Source organism: Toxorhynchites rutilus, chromosome 3, assembly GCF_029784135.1.
Source record: "Toxorhynchites rutilus septentrionalis strain SRP chromosome 3, ASM2978413v1, whole genome shotgun sequence".
Taxonomy (NCBI): Eukaryota; Metazoa; Arthropoda; class Insecta; order Diptera; family Culicidae; genus Toxorhynchites; species Toxorhynchites rutilus.
In genome coordinates, this window is record NC_073746.1 from 113478666 (window position 1) to 113506427 (window position 27762).

The window sequence follows — 27762 nt, forward strand, 5'->3', positions numbered from 1 at the left end:
TGCAAAACAGTTGCACAGCTAATGTGGATAGGGTTGATATTTGAGCTGACATTTGTGCTTCGGAGTTATGATTCACCGAAGAACTCAAGTTAAGATGTATTTTGTGAGATCCTCTCTAATGGTTAACACGACATCGTTGAGCTGAGCTGAAAGACAGAATTTCAAATTAGCAAAAATTTGATAGCTTGTCATGTTAGTTATCATCGATGATACTTTGTAGCTGTCATCATTGTCATGTTGGTAATCATTCGAAAAATGTATTCTAAGTGTACAGAAATGACGCAAGCTTCATTCTGCAGTTAACAGAGACTATTAAACATAAAAAAGAATCATCGTGATACTGAAACCAGTGAGATTCTTTAATTTCATTCATCCGTCGGTAGTTTTTATTACTGCTGCTACTGCAGTGCGCTGAACCTTCGCGACAATCTGCCATTGAAGATAGCCACCGAAGGAGACCCTCCTCGTGGCGCCGAACGGGGCATTATATTTCGAATCTCCTGAGACAGCACTCGAAAACTGCAGACGAACCACCTTTGCGAAACACTCTCAGCGAACTTCAAACGGTCGGCTCAAATTGGATTCAGAAAATTTAGGGGAGAAAGGTATGCCATGCATCCCCTCAAGGAATAGATAGATCTAGCATTTAGCGAATCATTCGCTATCCAACTCTTGACGAGTAAAGTTCAGTGTCGTTATTGTGCGTTGCCACTTTTACTATTGTGCGATTGGTATAGTGTACGAGTGAAGGTCATTGCTGTCCGCTTTCGAATTGACCTTTTGTGAAGTGGAACAAAGGAAGCAGCGCTCTTGCAGCTTGCAGCCCTTGGCGGCTGTTGAACATTGGCATAACGGGATCGCCATCGTGTGGCTGTCGTTAACGGGAATTATCATCACGTGACCGTGTGAGTTATTCTTGCGCTATTGTGTTGATCCATAGCGCGTAGCCTCTGTCTCTCCCTGGTTAGGGCAGTAGAGCGCAGTATCGGAACAACTTTTATATTAAGGTACACCTATTTAATATTAATGTTATTATTCAACTCATTTGTTCATTGTTTAATATTATTATCATAATTTATTTTTGTTTTGTTATTTTTTTTTCGAGATTATTGTTAAAATCAATAATATATTAGAAATAAGACAGAAATTTTTGTAAAATGGAGGATAGTGGAGGATCTCCAGAGATGGAGATCTCCGATAATGAATCCCATTTAAGATCTGGGAAAAAACATAAACGAGTCCCTCAAAAAGAAGATAATTCTTCTGGGGACGAATCTGCTCATCCTTCCAAGCCCCCCTCTAAGAAAATAGCAAGCCTCCCTTCTGAACCGACTGTTACTTCCACTCCCCCTCTCCCATCATCGATTTCGCTTCCCCCTTCTGATGTTTCCGATCCAACCCAATCCTCGTCCTCGTCCTCGTCCTCGTCTTCTCCCTCTGTTGTTTCCGCTCCACGTGTCAGAGTTTATCCAGAAGATGCACCTAGAACTGGCCCGTGAGTTGTTTTCCTCCGGCCAAAACCAAAAGGAAAAAGCCTTAACGTGATTCAGATCATGAAAGATCTGGCCAGATACACTTCTGTATCTGAAATTCGCAGGGTTAGACCGAACAAATTGCGGGTTGTCGTGAATGAACGGAAACACGCAAACGAGATTGTTGCTGACCAACACTTCACTCTCGAATATAGAACATTTATACCCTCCCATAACGTAGAAATTGAGGGGGTGATAACTGAAACGGGTCTGACGAGCGAACAAATAAAAAAAGAAGGAAAAGGCAAGTTCAAGAAGCTTCCCTCAATGGAAGTAAAGATCTTGGACTGTCGCCAACTCGGGAAACTCTCCCATGATGGGGACCAAACGAAATTTACGCCGTCCGACTCGTTTCGAGTCACCTTTGCTGGTGCCGCCCTCCCTGACTACGTTATGGTGGACAAATTGAGATTACCTGTGCGACTCTTCGTGCCAAAGCCCATGACTTGCAACAAATGCAAGTCAGTTGGTCACACTTCAGATTATTGTGCCAACAAGGAGCGCTGTGCCACTTGCGGAGAGCAACATGAGGGGAAATCCTGCAGTGCGACTGAGCATAAGTGTCCATATTGCGGAGGATCCCCACACGCGCTCTCAGCTTGTGAAACTTACAAGAGTCGCTGGGAGAAACAGAAGCGCTCTTTAAACGAACGCTCGAAGCGCACTTTTGCGGAAATTTTAAAGGGCGCTTCTCCACTGGCCCAACAACAACAACAACCAATCTCAACACACAATACCTTTTCCACGTTGCCAGTTGATGAAATGGAAGCGGACACAGCTAGCGGGGGCACACCGTTTATTTTCAAAGGGAATCCCCGGCGCAAAAATGTGACCACTCCCAAAGTTCAAGAACAAGTCCCCTCGGTGATACCCCCAGTTAGCTTGCCTAAAAAATCGAGTGCAGCGGACAAGCAAAATCAGGTTCCTCCTGGCTTCCGTGGGAATAGTTCACCTTCGAACGACCCAGCACTCGAGGGGACATCAAAAACCCCAACTGTCCCTGTTTTTCCGTCCAGCTCAACTTCCCAATCGGGATTTATAAAGTTGTCTGACCTTTTGGATCAAATCTTCAAGTGTTTTAATGTTTCCGACTCCATCAGAACCCTTGTCTTCTCAATGCTTCCAGTAATCAAGACAATTTTACAGCAATTGATGCAAACATGGCCCCTCCTTGCAATGATTATCTCTCTTGATTTTTTTTTTTCCCAAAATATATTTTTTATTAAGGCACATGTGGCGTTAGCCTGACGGGGCCGGGAGTCCAATATTTTGACAATTTTTGTCTTACAACTATGTTAGTAATATGTAACCGATTACTCGCGGTTGGCTCGAGGTTAGTATTACAAGTGTTCTCATAATTGGTATGTTGCAGTCTTCGATGCTCTATGCGTGTGCCCGACACGGGCTACTTCCTATTGGGATGCAGCTGACCATTAATCAGCAACGCCCCCCTAGTCTGTACCCCATATCTAGCGTGGTGCGTCTTTCTCGACTCGAGGAATCCAGGATAGAATGGTCACTATCTCTCTTGATGTCTAATTTAAATAGAGAGGTCGGAGATATCACTGTTTTACAGTGGAATTGTCGTAGTCTTATCCCTAAATTGGATACATTCAAATTTTTAACTCATAACTTCAATTGTGATGTTTTTGCTCTGTCCGAAACTTGGCTTTCTTCGCGAGATGATATCTCTTTCCACGATTTTAATATTATACGCTTGGACCGCGATGACAGATACGGAGGGGTACTATTGGGGATCAATAAGTGCCACTCATTTTTTCGAATTGACTTTCCACCTATTGGAGGGATCGAAGCTGTTGCTTGTCATGCAAACATCAGAGGCAAAGACCTCTGTATTGTCAGCTTGTATTGGCCTCCGAGAGCTGCGGTTAGCCGCAAACAACTTGATGACATGTGCTCACTCCTTCCTGAGCCACGATTGATCTTGGGAGACTTCAACTCTCACGGAACTGCCTGGGGGGAACAGTACGACGACAATCGTTCATTGTTGATATATGACCTTTGTAACAACTTCAATATGACCGTTTTGAACACTGGGGAAACAACACGTGTGCCTAAACCTCCTGCTAACCCAAGTGCTCTTGACCTCTCGCTTTGCTCGAATTCACTATCGTTAGATTGCAAGTGGAATGTAATCCAGGACCCCAACGGTAGTGATCACTTGCCAATCAAAATTTCCATCACCATTGGGTCGAATTCTTCTGAATCTATAAACATGGCATATGACCTCACAAGACACATTGACTGGAAAAAATATGCGGACGCGATTGCTCTAGCCATCAATTCCAGAGATGGTTTACCTCCATTGGAGGAGTATAACTTCCTTTCTCGTTTGATCTATGACAGCGCGGTTCGCGCTCAAACGAAACCCATCCCAGGCTCCACTATTCGTCGAAGGCCTCCCAATCTATGGTGGGATAGCATATGTTCCAAGCTTTATGTAGAAAAATCGAATGCATTTAAAGCTTTTCGGAAACGTGGAACCCCTGAAAATTTTCAGACGTATTTGGACCTTGAAAATCAATTTAAAAACTTGATCAAAGGGAAAAAACGTGCTTATTGGCGAAATTTCGTGGGAGGTTTGTCACGAGAAACGTCAATGAAAAAATTATGGAAAGTGGCTCGAAACATGAGAAATCGCTCTTCAACGAATGAAAGCGAAGAATATTCACATCGATGGATTTTGAATTTTGCACGGAAGGTTTGTCCTGATTCCGCTCCTGTGCAAAAAATTGTTCGAGATATACCACAAGGTAGGTGCGATCTTGATTCCGAGTTTTCGATGGTAGAATTCTCTCTTGCTCTGCTTTTATGTAACAATTCTGCTCCGGGATCGGATAGAATTAAGTTCAACTTGCTGAAAAACCTCCCTGATGTGGCGAAACATCGCTTGTTGAATTTATTCAATCGGTTTCTGGAGCATAATATTGTTCCAGATGATTGGAGACAAGTACGAGTTATAGCTGTTCAAAAACCCGGAAAACCCGCGTCCGACTTCAATTCGTACCGCCCAATAGCAATGCTGTCTTGTATACGGAAATTGTTGGAGAAAATGATCTTGTTTCGCCTTGATCGATGGGTTGAAACGAATGGCCTACTCTCAGATACCCATATTGTGGTTTCGCAGGGGCAAGGGGACGAATGATTGTCTTGCGTTGCTTTCTTCAGAAATTCAAATGGCTTACGCCGAAAAAAAACAAATGGCTTCAGTATTCTTGGACATAAAGGGGGCCTTTGATTCTGTTTCAATAGAGGTTTTGTCAGACAAATTACACTCTCGGGGTCTGCCGCCTCTATTGAATAATATGTTATATAATTTGCTTTGTGAGAAACATTTGAACTTTTCTCACGGAGATTCGGCAGTAAGTCGGGTCTCTTACATGGGCCTCCCCCAGGGCTCATGTTTAAGCCCCTTTTTGTACAACTTCTATGTAAGCGACATCGACAATTGCCTTACACAAAATTGCAGCCTAAGACAACTTGCAGATGATGGAGTGGTGTCTGTCGTAGGATCAAACGAATCCGACCTGCAAGGACCCTTACAAGATACTTTGAACAATTTATCAACCTGGGCCATTGGGCTAGGGATCGAATTCTCCACGGAGAAAACAGAGATGATGGTTTTTTCTAGGAAGCATAGACCAGCAAAACCAAAGCTTCAACTTTTGGGTAAACCGATCACTCATGCTATGTCATTCAAGTATCTTGGGGTCTGGTTCGACTCCAAATGTACTTGGGGGGCCCATATTAGGTATCTGAGTAAAAAATGTCAACAAAGAATAAACTTTCTCCGTACAATTACCGGCACCTGGTGGGGAGCCCATCCCGAAGATCTTATTATGTTGTATCGAACAACTATTCTCTCAGTGATGGAGTATGGCAGTTTCTGTTTTCAATCAGCTGCCAAAACACACCTCATTAAACTCGAGCGAATTCAGTATCTTTGTCTCCGTATTGAGTTGGGATGTATGCCCTCAACGCATACCATGAGTCTCGAGGTTTTGGCAGGCCTACTCCCACTAAAAGATCGCTTCAATTTATTATCTCTTCGGTTCCTCATCCGGTGTAAGGTTATGAATCCATTGGTGATCGGAAATTTTGAGCAATTGATCGAGCTAAATTTTCATTCTAGATTCATGAGTTCATATCATGAATTCACCTCTATGCAGGTTGTTCCTTCTTCGTATATTCCCAACCGTGTTTGTTTTCCTGACTACATCAATTCCTCTGTACATTTCGATCTGTTCATGAAGGAGAAAATCCATGAAAATCCAGATTATCTTAGATTGGGGTTCGTTCCTACAATCTTCAATGCAAAGTATGGGCGTATCAATTGTGATAATATATACTTTACTGATGGGTCCTCTATGAATGAGTCCACAGGATTTGGAGTGTTCAACGTATTTTTTAGCACCTCACACAGTCTTCAGAATCCTTGCTCGGTATATATTGCTGAATTGGCAGCGATATACTGGGCGCTGGACAGCGTCGCCTCACGACCTGTTGAACACTATTACATTGTAACGGATAGTCTTAGCTCTGTCGAAGCTATCCGTTCAGTGAGGCCGGAAAAGCACTCGCCGTACTTCCTTGAGAGAATACGAGAAATTTTGAGTGCTTTATCCAGACGCTGTTATGTCATTACCTTTGTCTGGGTCCCTTCACATTGCTCAATTCCGGGTAATGAGAGGGCTGACTCATTGGCAAAGGTAGGTGCAATTGAAGGCGATATATATCAGCGTCAAATCGCCTTCAATGAATTTTATTCTTTAGTTCGCAAAAATACCATCGCTAACTGGCAACGCAAGTGGAATGAAGATGAATTGGGCCGGTGGTTTCACTCGATTATCCCAAAGGTTAGCCTCAAACCGTGGTTCAAAAGTCTGGATTTGAGTCGGGACTTTATTCGCACCTTCTCCCGACTCATGTCCAATCACTGTTCGTTAGATGCACTACTCTTCCGTTTCAATCTTGCCAGCAGCAATCTCTGCGTTTGTGGCCAAGGTTATCACGACATCGAGCACGTTGTTTGGTCGTGCGAGGTGTATCTGGTCGCCAGATCGAATTTAGAAAACTCCCTTCGGGCCCGAGGAAGACAGCCCAATGTGCCGGTGATGTGTTGGCTCGGTTAGACCTTGATTACATGTCCCATATATATGTTTTCCTTAAAGCTATAGATCTTCGTGTGTGATTGTCCCTACATCCTTATACCCTCCTTTCCTTCCTTTGCGGGTAATTCGTCCCCTTGCTATAAATAGTAGAATAAGTTGAAATGTAAATAAACTATAGATATACGAATAGATTTAAGAATTGAGTGCTCATCAACATTGTTACAATTTCCTTATATCCCATCCTTCTCCTAAAAATATGTCACCCTTCTAAACTCGAGCACACCGCGAGTAATCGGTTTTCCACCTTACTAACCATAGATGTAAGAAAATTGTTTATATATATATATATATATATAGTTTTAAAAATATATTTAAGAATTCGGCTCCTTTAAACTTAAGTAACTGAGCCTGTAAAAATAAACGAATTAATAAAAAAAAAGCATTTAGCGAAACCGAGATATGATATCGATGATAATTCGATAGATATCGAAGAAATCACTTTTATGAAATCAGCGTTATAAAATTATTTGTTTACGAATGTCGCAATCGATCGTCGTTGTTGGGAAGTTGGAATTGATGGGAAGGGGGTTTTATTTTGGTTGTGTAATTCCGAGGAGAAATCCATTCCTTCTCAAACGATAATAATCCTGCTCCGGATCAACAATGATTCCAACTGTCGGGGCTTAAAGAGGGGTACTATTTGTGCTGGGTATTTCCGAAGAGGAATCAATTCCCCTTTGAGCGTTATTGATTCTTTCCGGCTAAACGAAGTGGTATAATAATCACTTTATTCGAAAGATGATATGTCTAAGATTTATATGCTTGTTACATATTGATTGCTAAGCTAACGTTAGTCCTACGTACACCTTGCGGTTATACCAAAGATATAACCCACTTCTAGTTTATAGCTAACCAAATTTGACTATGAGGATTGCGTTTACATTCTTGCAATGTCAAGATATTAAAGTGGACAGTTTCACTCGATGGGGGCGTTTTAGGCATTCTTCCCCCACAATTTCGTACACCACCACGTGCGCGACTAGTGACTGCCAAACGACGGCAGGTGGTTGATTGCCAATGGCTTGTCCTGTCAGTGCCGCCCAAAAGAGCTATTTCCGGCTGCACAATCCCAGCTATAATCAGCTTATTGCTGAGAAAAGCTCATCTCCACGTGTATTTGTATGAGTGTTTGTGTACGCGTTCGCATTAAGAAATGAATCTTAGCGATGCTTATAACTTTGCGGTCTGCGGAGAAGAATGATAAACTCTCTTGGCCGCGGGCAGTATTTTCGTTGCTGCTTCGTCCCACATTTTTCGTTTTGGCCATCATCTATTTTTCAGATTCGGCGAGCCAGAAAAGCGTGCAAATGCCGCCGCACTCGCCGAATGCTGATAAAGTCTGGAGTCTGGAGGAGATACAGAAATAAAAAAGAACAAGATGGAACAGCCAGACAGATAAGTTTTGGCTGAGTTTATGGCTCGGATTATTATCCATGGTGCAATTTGTTATAGCACATAAACCTGTTATTCAGTGGAGAAGGATGGAAAGTAACACAAAATTTGCTCTCGATATTCCAGACATCATGATGGAATCAGGTTGTAGGTTATTGAACCTATAAATGATCAAATTTATGATTTTATAATTACATTACAATAAGTTTATTAACACAGATTTCTGGAAACAGGAAAATAAGTAATAGAATTTCAATTATGTTATCAACAGTTGAATTTCCACGAACAACTTTTAAACTTCAAATGATGTTTTGAGCTTCAGAGAAGTTAGAATCCTGCAAGCTAAAAGTGGGTAGATTCCCTTCGTACTGTTGACTGTATTGAAAGATTTAGAAGCAGAAGTGATTTCGCTGGCTGTTATTCACAGGAAAAGATGAAAACAGTATCTCATTATGGCGCAGTTTTTTGATTTTGGAAATGCCTAAAAGCAATCCGATAATATGGCAGTGTCCACCTCAGCCCTTTGCGGTCGGAATTATTTTAACTTGAAAAAGTATGCATAACTTTGTGAGATTATGAAAGATGAACAAAATTTATTTATTTCTATGTAAACTTCAGAAAAGTACTTACTAAACAATGTGTTTAGTATGTTGTTTTCATATAAAAAATATATGCTACTAGCCGACCCGGAAAACTTCGTCCCGTCCAAAATTTATTTTTCGTTATCACATCCGCGTTTTCTTACTAAGCGCACATTCATGGGTCCAATCGCAGAACTGTTCATTGATTGATCTTCTAATCTACCTTTAAAATTATGTTTTACTATAAAATTTCAGTACTTCTACCAAAACTCGACATTATAATATTAGATTATTTATTCTATTAATTATTATCACTATTCTCGTGCAAGATTTTTCATCTACTTGTAAACAACATGTTTCTCCGATAATGGAATAAATGGTTGATACAGAAAAACTGATAGAATGAAGACAGACCTAAATCGGACAACTCCTTTCTCAAGTTTTGCTCTTATCATTCGGCGAGAAATTTGTGTTCATTTGTATGGCAGCTCCTCCTTAGAGAGGGGGGGTGGAGTGTCTAACCACCATAGAAACATTTATTGCACCCTAAAATCTTCACATGTCAAATTTCGTATCATTTGCTTGATTAATTCTCGAGTAATGCAGAAATTTGTGTTTCATTTGTATGGCAGCTCGCCCCCCTAAGAGAGGAGGAGGAGTATCTAACCACCATAGAATCGTTTATTGCACTCTAAAACCTCCACATGCCTTATTTGGTTTCATTTGCTCGATTAATTCTCGAGTAATGCAGAAATTCGTGTTTAATTTGTATGGCAATCCCTCCCCCCCATAGAGAGGTGGGTGGACTGTCTAATCACCATAGAAACATTTATTGTACCCTAAAACCTTCACATGCCAAATTTGGTTTCATTTGCTTGATTAATTCTCGAGTAAAGCAGAAATTTGTGTTTCATTTGTTTGGCAGCCCGCCCCCCGTAAGAGAGGGGGAGGAGTATCTAACCACCATAGAATCGTTTATTGCACTCTAAAACCTCCACATGCCAAATGTGGTTTCATTTGCTTAATTAATTCTCGAGTAATGCAGAAATGTTCGTTTCATTTGTATGGAAGCTCCCCCTTAGAGAGAGGGGTTTCGCCTGGCCAAATATACGAGAGTCACTATTTATATTTCGGGAATTGGCAACACTGATGTCATGTGAGTCCATCTGACGGTTCCATCGTAAAGTTTGACATTTTTGACGATATACGTACTCAGAACATTTTGTCATACGGACGCTATTTGTTTATTTCATATTTAGTTGAAAGTTTGGTCTCGGCAAAAAAATGGAACTGAATCGTGAACATTTTCGTGCGATGATTTTTTACGACTTTCGACGTGGATTATCACAACAAGAGTGCGTCAATCAACTTAATTTGACTTTTGGCGATGAAGCTCCATCAAAAACCACTGTGTATCGCTGGTATAGTGAATTCAATCGTGGTCGTAGTTCGCTGTCCGACGAGTTTCGTGAAGGTCGTCCAAAATCGACTGTAGTGCCAGAAAACATCGATGCTGTGCACGAAATGATTAAGCAAGATCGTCATGTAACCTATTGTGAGATTGAGGCATCCCTAAGCATTAGTTCCACCAGCATATATGCGATTTTACATGAACACTTAGTTGTGCGAAAATTATGTTCACGTTGGATACCAAATAATTTGACAATCGCTCAAAAAAAAAAGGCTCGTGTCGATTGGAATAAATGCTTTGAAAATTGGTTTAAGCACATGCAAAAGTGTATCGATCATCGTGGCGAGTACTTTGAAAAACAATAAAAATATATTCGCAGCTTAACTGTTTGTTTTTGTTCCTATTCCCGAAATATAAATAGTGACCTCGTATATGGCTTGTTCGCGCTTTATAATACATCTTTATTTATTTTACGCGTCGGATAACAAACCGATGAAAGTAGTTTCGCACAAAATTTTGAATTGACCTAACATGTGATTCGCTAAACCGCATTAGTTACAAAATAAATGAAATGTATTGAATTCAATAGAATTCGAGACATGCTTCATTGAAATTTCAAATAATTCAAATTTGAATGGAGGCATCCGTTATCAATCACGAATGTACGATGAAAAAAAAACGTTAGTGTTCAAAATTATTTGAATATTGATGAAATAGAAGGACGGTATCCAAGACACGAATACATTGTTAACGTAGGACTAAGAAATTATTGGCGGCGAGAACAAACATCATAGAAATTTAAGCTCAGCAGTTTGTACTTTTCAGTACAAATATTTGATAACGCTGACGAAGACTGATCAATAAATGCTTGCCTTGAGGAGCCCAAACGATTCGCAAAGCAATGAATAGTCAATTTGAGCAGATTGTCAAATTTACTCGCAGCAATAATACGTACTGTTGATTGCTCGCTGTTTAGGGCAACAATGGAAAACATTCCCAAAAAAATAATCCACAAATTATACTACGCAAATTATACTTTCGCTAAACGATAACAGAAAATCCGTGGTGATAGAGGAGATAGCAACCACAGCGAAACAAATTTTCACCTTCAGTTTCCAATCGAAGTAGACAGTTCTCTCCGCTGACATTTTCATCACATCCGACTTAAAATCCACTGCACTTTGCTACCATTTCCAACCCGGAAACAATGCACGAATTAGCGAAAATAGAATGATAAATCGGAAAATGTCCCTAATAAGCCCAAAATCTCTTGCAATCAATAAGTTTTGTTCTCAACACCCGTCGTAACAATAATTTCCAACACACTACCTGCTACTTTCTACTAGCCATATAGCAATATGAGCGAGTGAAACAAGAGACACATTGCAAATAAGCACGCATCAAAGCTTTTCGTATACTTTGCCACATACACGGCCCAGACCGGAAAGGATAAAGAATCACGTTTATGCTCTCCTTTTTACTCTAAAAAAACTTTTGTTTGAAATATTCTGCCAACGCTAGTTTGGGTGTACCAGTAATTCCCTTAGAAGAGTTTTTTTTTCCACTAGGACTTCACGCTCATTTTAACTAAATAAGTAAAACTGTCATATTTTTTATATACTTTGTTTCCTTTCCTCAGCACATTTTTATTTATGAATTAGATATATTGTGCTTTTGGCTTATTTGAGCTCATTGGTGTTGGAAGGAGCGGTGGGTTACATCAAAAATCTCTCCGCCATTCGAAAAGGCCATTTGGACAGTCCGCTGGATGACTTATAAATCGTAAATCATTAAGCAGACACACATATTTAAAGTCGGGTTGTGATGGGAGAATTGAAACTCGTTTGCTGCTGATGATGATGTTGTTGCTGATCGCTTCTTTGCGGGGCAGCTATTTTCTGTACATACTGGATGGCGGGAGCATTACACAGGGGTAAGGCTTGCAAAGCAATGTTTCGGTTCTCTTCTCACGGTGCAATGCTTCATTTTGCTTCTCTCCTTCCCGTCTTCCTTTGTATCAAGCAAAACCATTTTTGTGATATTAGCATCAGACAAAACTGATGTCTGCTCGCTAGGTGGTGCGAGACTGAGGCTGAGAGAGAGAGAGTCTTGAAAGATAGAACATATAAACTTTTTCAGTTCATAAGGGGTTTATAAGGGGGGGGGGATAATGAAGTTGCCTTCTAAATGGCAACAAGTTTGCGAACAAAACGGCGCATATTTGACTTAAATTGGATAATTTTAAGTAACGGGTGTTAAATAAAAAATGAGAATCACACATAAAAAAAATTTTTTTTTCATCGATTTCAGTATTTTTTATTAATAACATAATGTATTTTCTTCAAAAAAATGTCAGTGAATGTTTGAGTAAGGGCCGTGGTCTGCTGTTCGACGCAACTTTGTCGCGATGCTCTTACAAGAACGTTGTACGGCACTCACGTCCATTTTCCGGGTACAATTCCGGATTCTTGTAGTCAGTTGCTTCGTGTCCTTGGCCCTCCAATTGTTTTTATACACTAGGGCACTGAGTGAGCCAAAGAAATCCTCTATTGGGCAGCACTGGGGCAAGTTTGTTGGGTTACGATCATTCGGCACGAACGGTATCTTTTTCTCCTCAAGATACGCCAGCGTCTTCTTGGCGTAATGGGAAGACGCCTTGTCCGGCCAGAAGACGTACTCCCCATCCGCGTGATGCTCGTTCAGGAACGGCAGCAGGATTTTATCGAGGCACTCTTCTCGATAGATTTGATGGTTGATTGCCAGACCGCTCGGCTTAAACCAAGGCTTTGAAATGCCCCGGCGGAAATGGCGATGTACAACATAACCTTTTTTTCAAACTTGTGCTTGAACTTGTATTTCACTTCAGGCGGTGTGGATGACTTGTCGCTGGAGTAGTAATTATCATTTCCTGGAATATGCATTTTGGACAGCGGAAAATAGCTTTCGTCGTCCAGAACGAAAGACGTCCTGCGGAATTTTTTGGTCATTCACCGACACTGTGATTTAACCGTCTCAATCTGCTCCTCCGTGTACTCCGGCGAACTAGTCTTCTTCCTGCAGACGATTCCTTCCATCTTGAGGGTCCGATGGATCAATACGTGGGAGCAGCCATATTTCTGACCGGCGTCACGCAGACTGGTTGCGTCCTTGTTGTCAAACAGCTTCTTTAACGATGTCTTCCTCTGCTTCGTCATTATCGTCACCGGACGACCACTTCCAACCTTCCGCTCTACGTTCAGGGAACCCAGGATACGATATATCGTACTGACAGGTACATTTTCTTCCTTAAAATGTGCCACCGTGAACTTTTTTCCTTGCTGGAAATGCGTTTCGTAGAACCGTACAATACGGTCGCGGAGCACGTGCTGTTTCTACGCCATCTTTGCTTTGACTAAATTCAAACTAGCAAAACCAAACACGCCTACTGTTTCTAGGGAGCCCAAAGAGCAATTTTCTTGGAGAAAGAAAATTTTACGCTCTTTATTTGAGTTACTAAAAGGTATTGAAAAAATTCTCATTTTTTATTTAACACCCGTTATGTTAAATAAAGTGCCAAATTTCGATCAGAAATACGACATTTCTATTCCCCCAATCCTATATAATAAAGGGTGTGTCACATCAAATTGCATCACGGAAAAAACGCTGTAGAAATTCGCCCAGTAGACCGATCCTTTTGAAAATTTTAGACAGTAAAATAAAAACTATTAAACAACTTTTGGTATTTTCTTTTTATTCATACTTCGAGTCCAAGCCCGTATGCTCGCACCTTCCTCTTTACCCCGTCCATAAGGTTCTGTACAACGTCAGGTTGTAGTTTTTTTTTAACAGCAATCCATTTTCTCTTGAAGTCCGCCTCCGATTCGACAACTTTTGGGTTCTTCCGGAGGGCCTGCTTAATAATCGCCCAATATTTCTCTATTGGGCGAAGCTCCGGCGCGTTGGGCGGGTTCATTCCCTTTGGCACGAAGGTGACCCCGTTGGCTTCGTACCACTTCAACACGTCCTTTGAATAGTGGCACGAAGCGAGATCCGGCCAAAAGATGGTCGGGCCCTCGTGCTGCTTCAATAGTGGAGTAAGCGCTTCTGTAGGCACTCCTTAAGGTAAACCTACCCGTTTACCGTGCCAGTCATCACGAAGGAGGCGCTCCGCTTTCCACAGGAGCAGATCGCTTGGCACACCATGTACTTTTTGGCAAACTTGGATAGTTTCTGCTTGCGAATCTCCTCCGGAACGCCTCTACGGAGAAGAACAACAGGCCCGGCAGCTGACGAAAGTCCGCTTTGACGTAGGTTTCGTCGTCCATTACCAGGCAATGCGGCTTCGTCAGCATTTCGGTGTACAGCTTCCGGGCTCGCGTCTTCACCACCATGTTTTGCCTTTCGTCGCGGTTAGGAGCCTTCTGAACCTTGTATGTACGCAGGCCCTCCCGCTGCTTGGTCCGCTGGACGAATGAACTTGACAAATTCAGCTTATTGGCGACATCCCGGACCGAACTTCTCGGATCACGTCTAAACTGCTTAACTACGCGCTTGTGATCTTTTTCACTGACGGAGCATCCATTTTTGCCGTTCTTCACCTTCCAGTCGATGGTTAGGTTCTCGAAGTATCGTTTTAGTACTCTGCTGACCGTGGATTGGACGATTCCCAGCATCTTACCGATGTCCCGATGTGACAACTCCGGATTCTCGAAATGAGTGCGCAGGATTAATTCACGACGCTCTTTTTCGTTCGACGACAATTTTCCAAATTTACGTAAAATTGACAGTGAAGCATGGCCAACGTGATCTATACACTCTTATCTGATTATAAGCGAAAGCTGAAGATATAATTCCTAAAAATTAAATTTCTACAGCGTTTTTTCCGTGATGCAATTTGATGTGACACACCCTTTAGGAGGCGATCTGTAACACATTATCCGCAAGTGGGGAAAATCTTGAACGGACTTTGTGTCTGATAATCATTTTACATCTATATATTAAAATTGGATTTCTGTCTGTCTGTCTGTCTGTCGGTCTGATTCTTATGGACTCGGAAACTACTGAACCGATCAACATGAAAATTGGTATGTAGGGGTTTTTGGGGCCGGGGAAGGTTTTCGTGATAGTTTAAGACCCCTCCCCCCTCTCTAAGGGAGGGCTGCCATACAAATTAAACACAAATTTCTGCATTACTCGAGAATTATTCAAGCAAATGAAACCAAATCAGGCATATTGAGGTTTTAGGGTATAATAAATGTTTCTATGGTGGTTAGACTCTCCCTAAGGGGCCCTCTTAGGGGGGGGTTAGACCCTCTCTAAGGGGGGGGCTGCCATGCAAATGAAACACAAATTTCTGCATAACTCGAGAATTATTCAAGCAAATGAAACCAAATTAGGCACATTAAGGTTTTAGGGTGCAGTAAATGTTTCTATGGTAGTTGGACTCTCCACCCCCTCTCTAAGGGGGGGCTGCCATGCAAATGAAACACAAATTTCTGCATAACTCGAGAATTATTCAAGCAAATGAAACACAAATATCTGCATTACTCGAAAATGAATCAAGCAAATAAAGCCAAATTGGGCATATTGAGGTTTTAGGGTGCAATAAATGTTTCTATGATGATTAGATTGTCCACCCCCCTCTCTATTCATTTTACAATTTAATCTTTTTAAATTTTACATTTTTTAACTAGATAGAATTATGAAAATGAATGTTTTTTATTTTTGTCGGCGGTAATCATCTATAGCGCTCCATTTTTCTTTATGTCATAGATTCCATCTCCAAATATCCGTTTGATCTTTATCAAAAGATGGACCGTCAAAATATGCTAATTCGAGAAGATACGACATGAAATGCATTTTGTTTTCTAATAGAAGACAAGAGTCAAAAGCGTTTCACGTATTTTGTATTTTTTTAACAGCCAAAATATTCACTACAAATAATTTGTATGGCAGAACAAAGTTTGTCGGGTCAGCTAGTTTTTGAAAGAAATGAATTTTTCTATTTTCGATTTTTTTAAGGAAAAAGTTTGATGAAAACAATTTCCTATATTTCATTCTTTGATTGACATTTTGTAGATATAATTTATTTGAGAATTTAAAATAAATATATTATTGAGAAAAATGAATTTAATCTTTGAAAATAATTTTCTGTTTCAGTCAATTTTGGTGTTTTTCAAAAAAATTTAAACAATTTTCTGCATCTCATTCTTTGATTAAAATTTTGTAGGTCTTATAATTTTCGAGTTAGAAATTTCTGTAAAAATTATAAAAAAACTTTGGCATTAAAAAAAATAGTTAAATTTTTTGGAGATTTCAGGTATGCAAAGTTGCTTAAATGTCCAATGGCATTACACCCACAACGTTTCACTGAGATGGACCGTATGGTCACTAATAAGCCTTTTTGAAAATAACAATGAAATTTGCAATGTCTAGGTTTGTTAACCATATTTCATACTTCCGAAATAAACAGTCGCATTATCAATAGTATGTTTCATGGATATTTTTGAAAAGCATATTGCATATATTATAATATATCATCCACGGAACGACTTGACAGTATTGTTGTAATAACCATTGACATTTTGAAAAAAATGTGACTTATATTGTCACCTCCTGTTCAGATCAGGTGCTCTGATATGTTCATGCAATAATATGTTATGATACGTGGCTACGAACAGCTTTTCTATCCTACAATCACCATCTACTTTCTCATGTGATTGATAAAAAACAAACCCCTTTCGTGCGAAGCACTAACAAGCATCCAGTACAATGCATCGATTAGAGTAAATTGATTTTTACTGTGCTCTCGGGAGCAATCGGCAATAGCCATTAGTGCTGATAGCGTTTTGTTTACTTCCACAGCGGAAACATTTGATTAAACGGAATTACACAATATGGTAGTCTCATCAGTAACACGGATCGAATGAAAAACAAATACATTGAACCGAAAATGAACCATCACAATCAGCACTATTTAAACATCGGGTCGATGTTGGTAACATTAATTTGCAATGATTACTTACGGTCTCTTATTTATGGAAGGCAGCCGGTAGGCAATTATTAATTATAACCAATAATCAAGGGAACTTTGATAGTACATATGGATACACATTGTACTAAAGTATTGGAAGCACCCCATCATGAAATCGATCGCTATATTACTGATCATGATTCATAAGCGATAGTAAACATTGATGTGTTTTTTTTCCTCCTCTGACCCTCCAAGTCCACGACCACGACAAGGACAAATGAAGTCCGCGGTATGTAAAGCAACCCATACTTAATCATAACCTCGAGTATGCATGAAACATGGCGCACCAAAATTGGCTAGCATGATTCAGAGTTTGTTTTACATTTGCATGGCGGTCGTTCACGCAGGGCTGAAATTCAACAAAGAACTGCATTTTGTTCCTTACTTTAATCATACGACCCGAGGAGTAGCTACAGTAAAAGTGGCGCCGCACTTTCAACCTAATCGGTAATCTTCTTGCGAATTTGTTTGGTCATCTGGAGGGGTACAAGCAAAAGCCCGAGGAACACGAAACCGGTCGTGCGACTCGGTGGAACCACTTTTCTGACATAGACCTTTTTGTGTGTACGATTTGGCAGAGTGAATGTCAAGTGGCAAAGTTCGAATGGAAGGAAAAAAGTTTTTAATTAAAATAAAAATGATTGTTCCTTCCCATCGGTGATAAATCTATGTCAAATGGTGCGTTTCAAATTGAGATCTCACAAAATCTGTGTCAATGGTCATTTGCGTTAGATTTTAGTGCGAAACAATGACAACAAAGCACGCTGAGAATAGTGCCATCATCCAATCAGAGATTTTTATTATCTTTTATTTTCAATGTTGTGTTGCTAGGGGCCTTCAACGCGATTTTGGAACGAAACTGAAATCGAAAGGAAACAGTCCGAGAGCCATTTCCCCTCATTTTCACAATAATAATTATGACATAAATAAGTTCACATTTCCCAGGAATTTATTTAGCGTTAGTTGACAGGGTATTATTTTTGGACGGTAAATACCACAGCCACCTTTCGAAGGAAGCAGGATTATACTTGTCAATGAATGTTTATGTCCGCGCGCGAACGAATTCGAACCTTTCCGAATTCCGAAACCGCTCACAATCTCAAGGCTGTGTGAGATCACGCCAACGCGTCTTTGATAGGTACGGTAGGAGAAACAAAAACTAGATTTGATGGATTACCTTGAATTCGTGTTGGAGCTTCTAGTTGATGTTTCATCGATGATTCCATGTATTTCGAATCAATTTAGCCCCTGAAAATATGGAGAAAATATTGTCTGTTAGCAGATTCAAAAAGTTGTATTTTAGTTTTTTAGCCCTTTTTCGTTCTCAAATATCTATAGAATATGTGGATGGAGAAACAATAATTATAACAGCCGCAAACCCCTGGGCACGCGGTACATTTTGTAAATGGGCTCAAAACAATGCTGTTGTTGATTCCGAATTTCACACGAAAATTTTCTTTAGCGTTGAAGCCCATTTTTGGTCGAATGGATACGTCGATAAGAAAAAACTTCCGTATTTGGAATGAAGACAATCCTCGTAACATTATCGAAACGCTGCATTCTGAAAATGTCATATTTTGTGTAGATGGCAAATAACAACACTTACCAAGATTTCATTTCAATTTATGGCTTTATGATTCTGTAAAACACCCTGTAGTTTTAAGAAAAGACAACCAAAAAGGAGACACAATAGAAGATATATATAAAAGTTTCCATACCGAAAAATTTTGAATAGAGATTTTAGAGACATTCAGTTTGATCTGCAAGAACGGGGAAATCAGTACCCTAAATCGGCTGAATAAAAGTAAAAGCAACCGATGCGAGAAAAAAATCACCTTCAGTTTTAAACCCAAGAACGCAGCTCACCTCTGTAAAATATTTTCTTCACATCCGGCTTAAAAAGTAGTGCACTTTGACGACAATTCTAACTCGGAAACAATGCTTGAATATGCAAAAATAAAATGATCGAACGAAAAAAGGCATCGTTTGGTCTAAAAACTTTCCTCAATACACAAAAACTCTCTCCCGGCAAAAAAAAATAAAAATCAATAAATCATAAATTCCAAGTTATCTCTCAACTTTAACATATAGTGTTGGCTGATCGCTGTCTCGAGTGAAACTAATAATTGAAAAGAGTGAGAGAGGGAGAGAAACCGAGAGAGAGAAAGTGTAGAATTATTGAGGTTTCACAGTTCATTCGCCTTAAGCCTAAAACAATTCCAGTTGGGGAATGTGTCCACTGGGCGTGACCAAACGGGACCAGCGAAAAAAATTCTAAATATAAAAAAATATAAATTCTAACTTTTATATTTAACACATGGACTTGTCAGATCGCTATCCAGAGAGAGAAAAAGAGAATGCAAAGAGATCAAAAGAGAACAAAGTAAGCATGCCAAGTAAGCTTCTTAAGTGGCGTTAACGTTCCTGGAGGAACTTCGCTGTCTTAACATAGTATTACTTGCGTCATTTTTATGAGTACTTAGTTGAGATTTCTATGCCATAAAACACGCCTTGAATGCATTCTGAGTGGAAAGCCCTAGAATAAACGTGACCACAGTGCAAGTCGAAGGAAATTGGGGTAACCCATTAGTGCCCAGCGTATGAAATTTAATACGCAAAAATGCCCGTTTTTGAAAAAACTGTTTTTGATGAAACTAAATACTAAAATTTAAATACATCAGAGTCGTATCGCGACGCGTTTGTTCCAGTGATGCTTTGATGTTAACAAACAAACTTATCCGGACCACAAATGCCTACTTCGATTTTATACGATTTTCAAATGTCTTCACATGGTACGAAAAAATACCTTCAAATGTCTTCACAATTTCGAACAATGTTTTATAGATTATTCAATGTTTATTCTAATTGACATTGTTATATAGCAACTTCTATTAAACTTACCTTGAAGTGTTTAAGTTTATTTCAATGAATCTGAACAAAGAATATATTCCGCGAACTAATTTTTATGAGTTTAGAAACAATAACTGAATTGATACATCGTTGATTGAGTGAATAACGCGCCAGGTCTTCCACAAACACGGAACTGTGATAACTCAATTTGTTTATCTCAGCTTTGAAGTTTTGGTTGTAACACAAATCATATCCATAAAACTAATTATTGTAACGGTGTGTAACCAGAAATCCTTCGATTTTCGAAGTGGCCGTTTGAAAGATCTAGGTTAATATATTGCCTATGATACCCAAAATAATAAAAATACAATGTCAGAATCATTCGAATAGCCTCTCTCGAGTTATCTCGAGAGAGAGAGAGAGAGAGAGAGAAAGAGAGAGAGAGGAGTGAAAGAAGAGAGAGGAGTGAAAGAAGTGAGAGGAGTGAAAGAAGAGAGAGGAGAGAAAGAAGAGAGAGAAGAGAGAGTTAAGAGAGAGAAGAATGAAAAGAGAGAGGAGAGAGAGTGAAGAGAGAGAAGAAAGAGAAGAGAGAGAAGAGAGATAATAGAGAGAGAAGAAAGAGAAGAGAGAGAAGAGAGATAAGAAAGAGAAGAGAAAGAAGAGAGAGAAGAGAGAGAAGAGAGAGAAGAGAGAGAAGAGAGAGAAGAGAGAGAAGAGAGAGAAGAGAGAGAAGAGATAGAAGAGAGAGAAGAGAGAGAAGAGAGAGAAGAGAGAGAAGAGAGAGGACATCAGAGCCAATGACGGTTAAAAAGATCCATATCTACATTGTTCCATATGAAAATGATAGGTTCTTATGATAGTTCGAGACCCCTCCCGCTCTCTAAGGGGGGACTGCCATACAAATGAAACACAAATTTCTACATTACTCGAGAATTAATCAAGCAAACGAAACGAAATTTGGCATGTGGAGGTTTTAGGGTGTAATAAATGATTCTATGGTGGTTAGATACTCCTTCCCCTCCCTTTTTTTTGGGGGGGTCGCTGCCATACAAATGAACCACAAATTTTAGCATTACTCGAGAATTAATCAAGTAAATGAAACCAAATTAGGCAGATGCAGGGTTTAGGATGTAATAAATGTTTCTATGGTGATTAGACACTCCACCCCCCTCTCTGAGGGGGAGCTGCTATACAAATGAAGCACAAACTTCTGCATAACTCGAGAACTGATCAAGCAAATTGAGCCAAATTTGGGATGTGAGGGTTTTTATGTACGAGAAATTTTTCTATGATGGTATGAAATTCTACTCAACCCCTTCTTGACAACAGCTTTGAATGGATTCGACGCAATCATTAGATACGAGAGAACAGTGGTTGGGCTCTAAATTATCTTTTCTTACTGTAACAAATACACTTCAAAGTATGGGATCAGCATATATACAAGAAACATTAGGTAATAGTTGGTTCAATGTATCGAATATTGTTGAGTGTTAGACAATTTGTTTGGTTTTTGAGACATGCTAATTGTTTGAATCATTCATATCAACAGAAACGACATATTCTTCAGGTGATGATGGAAGAAATGATACCTAAAATGGTTTCTATATCAATGGGGTTTAAAATATGAGAACGGAGTGCGATTTTTTAAATTTCCTAGTATTTGACTAATATGCTTCGATATATCGGAAACTGTTGGAAAATGTTGTTACGTTAAAACGAGGAATGCCTGTAGTAATTTTTTTTAAATTTTTGTTATCGTAAGTTTCATTCTCTTTGTTTATTTCCAAAAATTATGAATTTCAAATCACAGTGATTTGAGTAGAAGGTTTGTGCCAATTACGGAGAGAGAGAGCTTAAAAATGAAGACCAATGCAGGTTTTTGTCTAACTGTTATGTATCTCTACAATGTAAACGTCACTTCAAAGAAGAATGAAATCCTATTGCAAATCCTGACGAAAGTACTCGAGAAAAAACAACAACAACAAAGACGAGAAAACAAGAGTCGCGCTTTGGTGAACTGTTCAAAAATTATATTAACAACAACCGCACCAATGAAAGCATTACAACCCATCTCAGTGTAACGATAATTGTGCACAATTAGTGGGGCAAAAATCCCGAGAAACATTAGCGAGCATTTGTTGGGACAAACTCGGGTGTTAAATACGGATGCGTTAAAGCTGTCACTTTCACGCTGCTCAGATTCGAAGCCGGAAAAAAATAACCACGATAAAAATGGTGCTTCCCTGAAGTCAAACATTTATACGGTGACGAAAATATCCCTTCGCTCTTATCGTCATCATCATCATCAGTAGCAGCAGATGGAAATCATCGGAAGAAAGAGCAAAAGCCGTATAAAATTACGCAACCGAGGAAAGAATTCTCTCCGCTGTAGAAATCAATTTTTGCGTCTATTTTCGAAGTGCTATTTGGAGTGTTGAAAGCAGTTCGAACCAGATATGTGCGTTTGTTGCTGTGAAAAAAATGATGTCAATTAAGGTCATTCGGTTTGCTGAAGGCGCAGAAGAAGATTTAAGTAAACACGTGGTATGAAGCATTGATTCCAAAAATACAACGAAATTTATATTTCTCAGAAGTAGAATCCCACCCGAAATGGATAAAAATGTTCTAAATTGAGAAAAAAATATAGAAGCAATTAATTGATCCCCCTGTTGGCAAAGCGTGAAGATTGGAAGGTGCAACCATGCATCGAGTACATCGGCAAATTGTTTGTCATTATGTAATATGTTTGGATAAAATCACATCATGATCCAGTCATAAGGGAATAGCTACAGCCTCTCTTAGCGTAATAATGATGCGAACGAATAGGGTAGATAAGACTCTGATAATGATCTATTACCCTTCGCATCGATTGGTTTGATTATCAGACACCTCCTGGCAGATTTTAGAATGAAAACCATCGTGCAATAAATTATTCAATTAAACTTTCATTGAACAGAAACCCCTCCCACACTGTTGAGACACAGTGTTGAATTTGAAATGTGAACAACTAGTAAACAAATTCGACAGCATAACTTTCCGGACAACTCCCCTTTTAATAATAGGAAATAGATGAACCAAAACATAAAATTTCTGTTCCATCACCATCATTTTCAAAATAAACGATTGAAATTCTCAGGAAAATGTGTATTGCTTCGACTTTACCATGCGCACCTAGAGATTTCTGTATTGCCTTCCTTTTCCATTTGAATTCACCGAACATAAACTTTCCCAGTTTGTTCATAATTGATCGTTCTTTTAATAAAACCCAACCACATCCGCTCCGCGGTGATAAATCATAATGTTCGGCAAATTTAAGCCAACCAACTTCTGCTGCCTTGTTCAAGGCAACAAATTGCGACAAGATGCGCCACATTCTGTGTGTGTGTGACGAAACTTTTAACTCAGTTTGAACTCAATTTAATTCCCACCGTCGTAAACTTTGCTTTCTTCCTGGCGGAGGGATACAGTCCATAATTTAAATTAACACCAAGAAACAACGCCGACCAATGGGAGCCATTCTATGTACGCCATTATTTTATATACTATTAATACGCTCGACGAATACGAAGCCTGCACTTATTAAATGGTGACTAAGCAATTATTAGGCACATTGTGTTGACCCCCTTTCACAATTTCCACCCTTCGTACCTGGTTCCCCAGGAGATGATGATTTCGATACAACCATGCAGGAAGGAGAGGATGTGCCGTGGCGAAGGGAGCTTCTGGCGTTCTTGACACTTTGGAAAACTTTCAAATTATGCTATGTTCCGATCGTGTGTTTCGTTGGCATTACGATAAGCTTGAGATGATATTTCTTGCACCCGGTAGGGATACTTTGAATCCTTTCATCCCATTTAGCGACGGAATATGTGTTCGATTTATTCATGCTACACCCATACCTTGCTCTACGGCCTAGATAGGTTCCACGAAACATGGCCGCAAAGCGAAAAGCTGTATAAGGAATCAATTATTATAATAAAAATACATACAAATTCAATCGGATCGGTTCTTCTTCTTCTTCTTGGATGGCTCTAACGTTCCAGGGGAACTTTTGCCTTCTCAACGTAGCATTACTTGCGTCATTTTTTTAATTAGTAATACTTGTTTGAGATTTCTATGCCGAATAACACGCCTTAAATGTACTCTGGAGTGGCAAGCTCTAGAATACGCGTGACCGCAGTGCAAGCCGGAAAAATGTTTTTTGACGAAAAATCCCCCGGCCAGAACGGGAATCGAACCCGGCATGATAGTGGGACGCTAACCACTCGGACACGGGAGCACCGGATCGGTTCCAAATTTGTTAAATACCTACAAAACAAGTACATACATTTGTACATAAAATAATAACAGACTCAAAAAACCAACAATAATCTACGAACAAAAATGAAACAACTTTATGTTGCATAAAATATCTGTATGTATACTAGAGTGCCAATAAAAATAGCCATCTCGAATTTTCAAACGGAACTTTTTTTAAAATTTTGATTCCTACGAAAAACTACTGTATGCAAGATTTCAACTCAATGTTTAGTTCTAGTTTAGTTCTCAGCGTGACTGATTATCAGTAACTCTTTTTATCAGTCTCCAAAGGCCATAATCGTTTCGGCGGCATTTTGTCTGAAAAGTAATGAAATTGTAAAATAAATTTATTACAAAAATACAAACTAAAATTTTAAATTTGTGCATACATACATATGGTCGGTGTAAAGTCAGAGGGGACCAAGTCGCAAAATTGAAAATTTCGAGTTATTGATTACATTTGGTTAAGCATTATGCAAGCTACATACCACATTTATCAGATTTGGAAAATCACGCATACAGCAGGAATAACGTATCGAAATTGTTATGATTGATCAACGAAAATCTCTCATAGTATGCAGTCAGAGCGGACCATGTACCATTTACCGTGGCGAAATGGCTCTATATCATGTGCAAACAGAGTAGACCATGTGAGAATCATTTGTAAATTGAATTTAAATAATATACATGCGCCGAATTCAAACCAACAAAATATTTTCTTGAAGGTACCTTGTCGAAATGTACTTGAACCCGTTAGTGTAAAATGTGCATATTCTGAATATATTGAAAAATAAACTTGGTCCCCCTGACCGAACGGATCAGTGAAAAATGCTGGTCTTCAGTGTGCATGATCGCAAAATGTACTATTTCAGAGTGCGATTTAGGCTGTAGCGATAACAATGAATTCGAATTTGATTATTCTATTGACGAATACTGTCTAAGATTATTGAAAATGGGAACCTTATGCTTTAACTTGTTTACCGTGCAATCATATTCAGATGGTAGAGACCTTTATGCTTCACGCAACCAAAAGTTAATGCAGTTCCAAACACACAATCCTTCTCGCTGTAATTTTCATAGCAGAATGGCACACTTTGACTCACAACTGCTAATTGATTGAGAAATATTTCGAAATTGTTTAGTCATAGTGAACCAAATCTTAAAAAATGCTTCATTTCGTTCAGTCAGAGTGGACTATGTACGTATAGGCAGCCAAATAACAGCCTTTTTTGGCATGATTCTTGATGTTTTTTTACAACTGTCATACGTCAAAGCATTGCCAGAGAGTAACTAACATTTCTGAGAACAATATTGAACGAAAAAAAAAATTAAATGCTTTGAAAATTGCAGAGCATTAAACCTTAGGTTCGTTTTTCTCGAAATCATCAAAATGTCACATGGTCCAGTCTGACTTAACACCGACCGTATATACTTACATACCAAAAATGTCTCTAATTGTTTACAATAAAACACTCACAGACAAGTCTAAACCACACACTGAATAAAACTCGTAAACAAAACTTGGAAATATAAAAAAGTTTGCATGTAGGTATTTCGACATCGAAAAAAATTTGTTGTGCCGCTATAGCGAAACATTTTAGGCCGTGAATCGAAAACGTGCCTTAACTGAAGAGGGCCGTTATAGCGAAATGCCGTATAAAGAGCGGCCGTATAGCGAGGTATGGGTGTATTATGTTTTGAGTAACATACAAATCATAGTCCCACATTACGTTATAATAATGGAATCATGGCAGCAACAAAGAAAATCCAATACAGTTTTGACCATTTCAACAGTCACACAGTTTGAAACGACTGAAACACGACTGAGTCAAGAAATACGTTAACAGTTTGCAGATTTTCAGAAATTCGAAAGTAAAAATTTATAAAAAACTGTTGCTATCACAACTAAATGTAATTGAAGCTATAATGTATTGTTTATATTTATTAGGGTACCAATGAAAATGGTCATTTCGAATTCCAAAAAGTTACCCCATTAAAATGTTCACCACTTCGAAAAAATACCCTATGCCGAATTTCAGCTCAATCGGACTTAAGGGAGAGTGGCACAAAGCGGTCAAAGTTTGAGTTTTCTGAAAATCGAAAAATTACCCAAGGGGGGAGTAAAGGAAATCGGGGTTTACGAAAAAATTTTTTTGATACCAAATGTCTTGAAATTGCATGAAACGTCGAGATCTAGTGCCATCCCGAAAAAAATTGTTTGTCAAAAATCGGTTCTGTGCACCCGTGGCCGAGTGGTTAGCGTCCCACACTATCCTGCCGGGTGTTCGGGTTCGATTCCCGTTCTGGTTGGGGGATTTTTCGTCAAAGAAAATTCTTCCGGCTTGCACTGTGGTCACGCGTATTCTAGAGCTTGCCACTCCAGAGTACATTCAAGGCGTGTTATTCGGCATAGAAATCTCAACAAGTATTAATGAACGACGCTAGTTAATGAATACGTTGAGACGGCAAAAGTTCCACAGGGAACGTTAACGCCATTCAAGAAGAAGAACAAACTACTGAACCATTAAAAAAATACCAAGCATTATCGCTCTGATTTGTTTAACCGGTACTCCTCAAGCTGTGCCGACTAAAACGAGCAACTAACGTACCAGCTAGGCACGACTTTGATATAGGGGAGAGGGGGGCACATTCGGACACTTTTTTTCCTTGATTTTTAATATTTTTTGTATACTTAAAAAAAATCCTGAGTTCATCCTGGTTGTCAATTGGACATCAATGTATCATGTGAGCGTGTTAGAGGTGTGCGTTGATGCAATTGCGAATGGTTTATTCGAATTTTTGAAAAATGCCTTTTTGTCCGAATGTGGGGCAGTTTCGGACAGTCCTGGGGCACTTTCGTTTTCGAGTGGTGGTTTTCCGTGGTAAAGTTTTTGGCAAAGGTTCAACATTTTCCGGGGACAAAGTTGCCAAAGTAGAATCTATCTGTGCTGTAGACGCAATGTTTTGCAGCATTGTTGTATTACCTGATGAGTCATTTGCTACCTCCACTCCAGTAGGTGAAATCATTTGAGCATTCAAAATCCTTGTCCGAAAAAACCTTTCTTGAGAATGGATAGCAACCTGTCATTTTGAATGCAGCTAGGTTATTACTCAGATTGATCGTGTGTAGAAATAGTTTTTCCAGGATGGTTGAGTAGCTAATCGTTCTGCGAAACTGAGAGCTTTTGCTTTAAAGGGCCCATAACTGAAACATCTAGCGGTTGTAAGCGATTTGTGACATAAGGTGGAGAAGATACATGAATTGGGCAATTTTCTCGGCAATATTTAATTGTTTCCAAAGTGCAATGACTTGTTGATTGATTTTTGATTTTTTGAAATTGATTTTTTACGTTGCTTTTTGCTACCTTTTTCAAATGTTCCAGAACATTGAGAAACAGTTTTCCCGTTATGCAACAGTTAGTTTTTAGTTACTAACTGAGGAGGTGCACTTAAATTTTTAAATCGTCCACAAAGGAATTAGGGAAATACTTAC

General features: G+C 39.4%; 1 protein-coding gene across 3 annotated transcripts in view; it reads right to left on the minus strand.

Annotated features, from left to right (window-relative positions):
• Positions 1–27762, minus strand: part of LOC129780586 (solute carrier organic anion transporter family member 5A1) — a 198842-nt gene that overhangs the window by 95745 nt on the left and 75335 nt on the right. For 2 of the 3 annotated variants that reach the window (XR_008743964.1, XM_055789005.1), the window contains exon 3: positions 18298–18368. The exons of the other annotated variant lie outside the window; for it this stretch is intronic. The gene's annotated coding sequence lies outside the window, so the exon portion shown is untranslated. The remainder of the gene's footprint in view (positions 1–18297; positions 18369–27762) is intronic. 3 annotated transcript variants of the gene reach the window in all.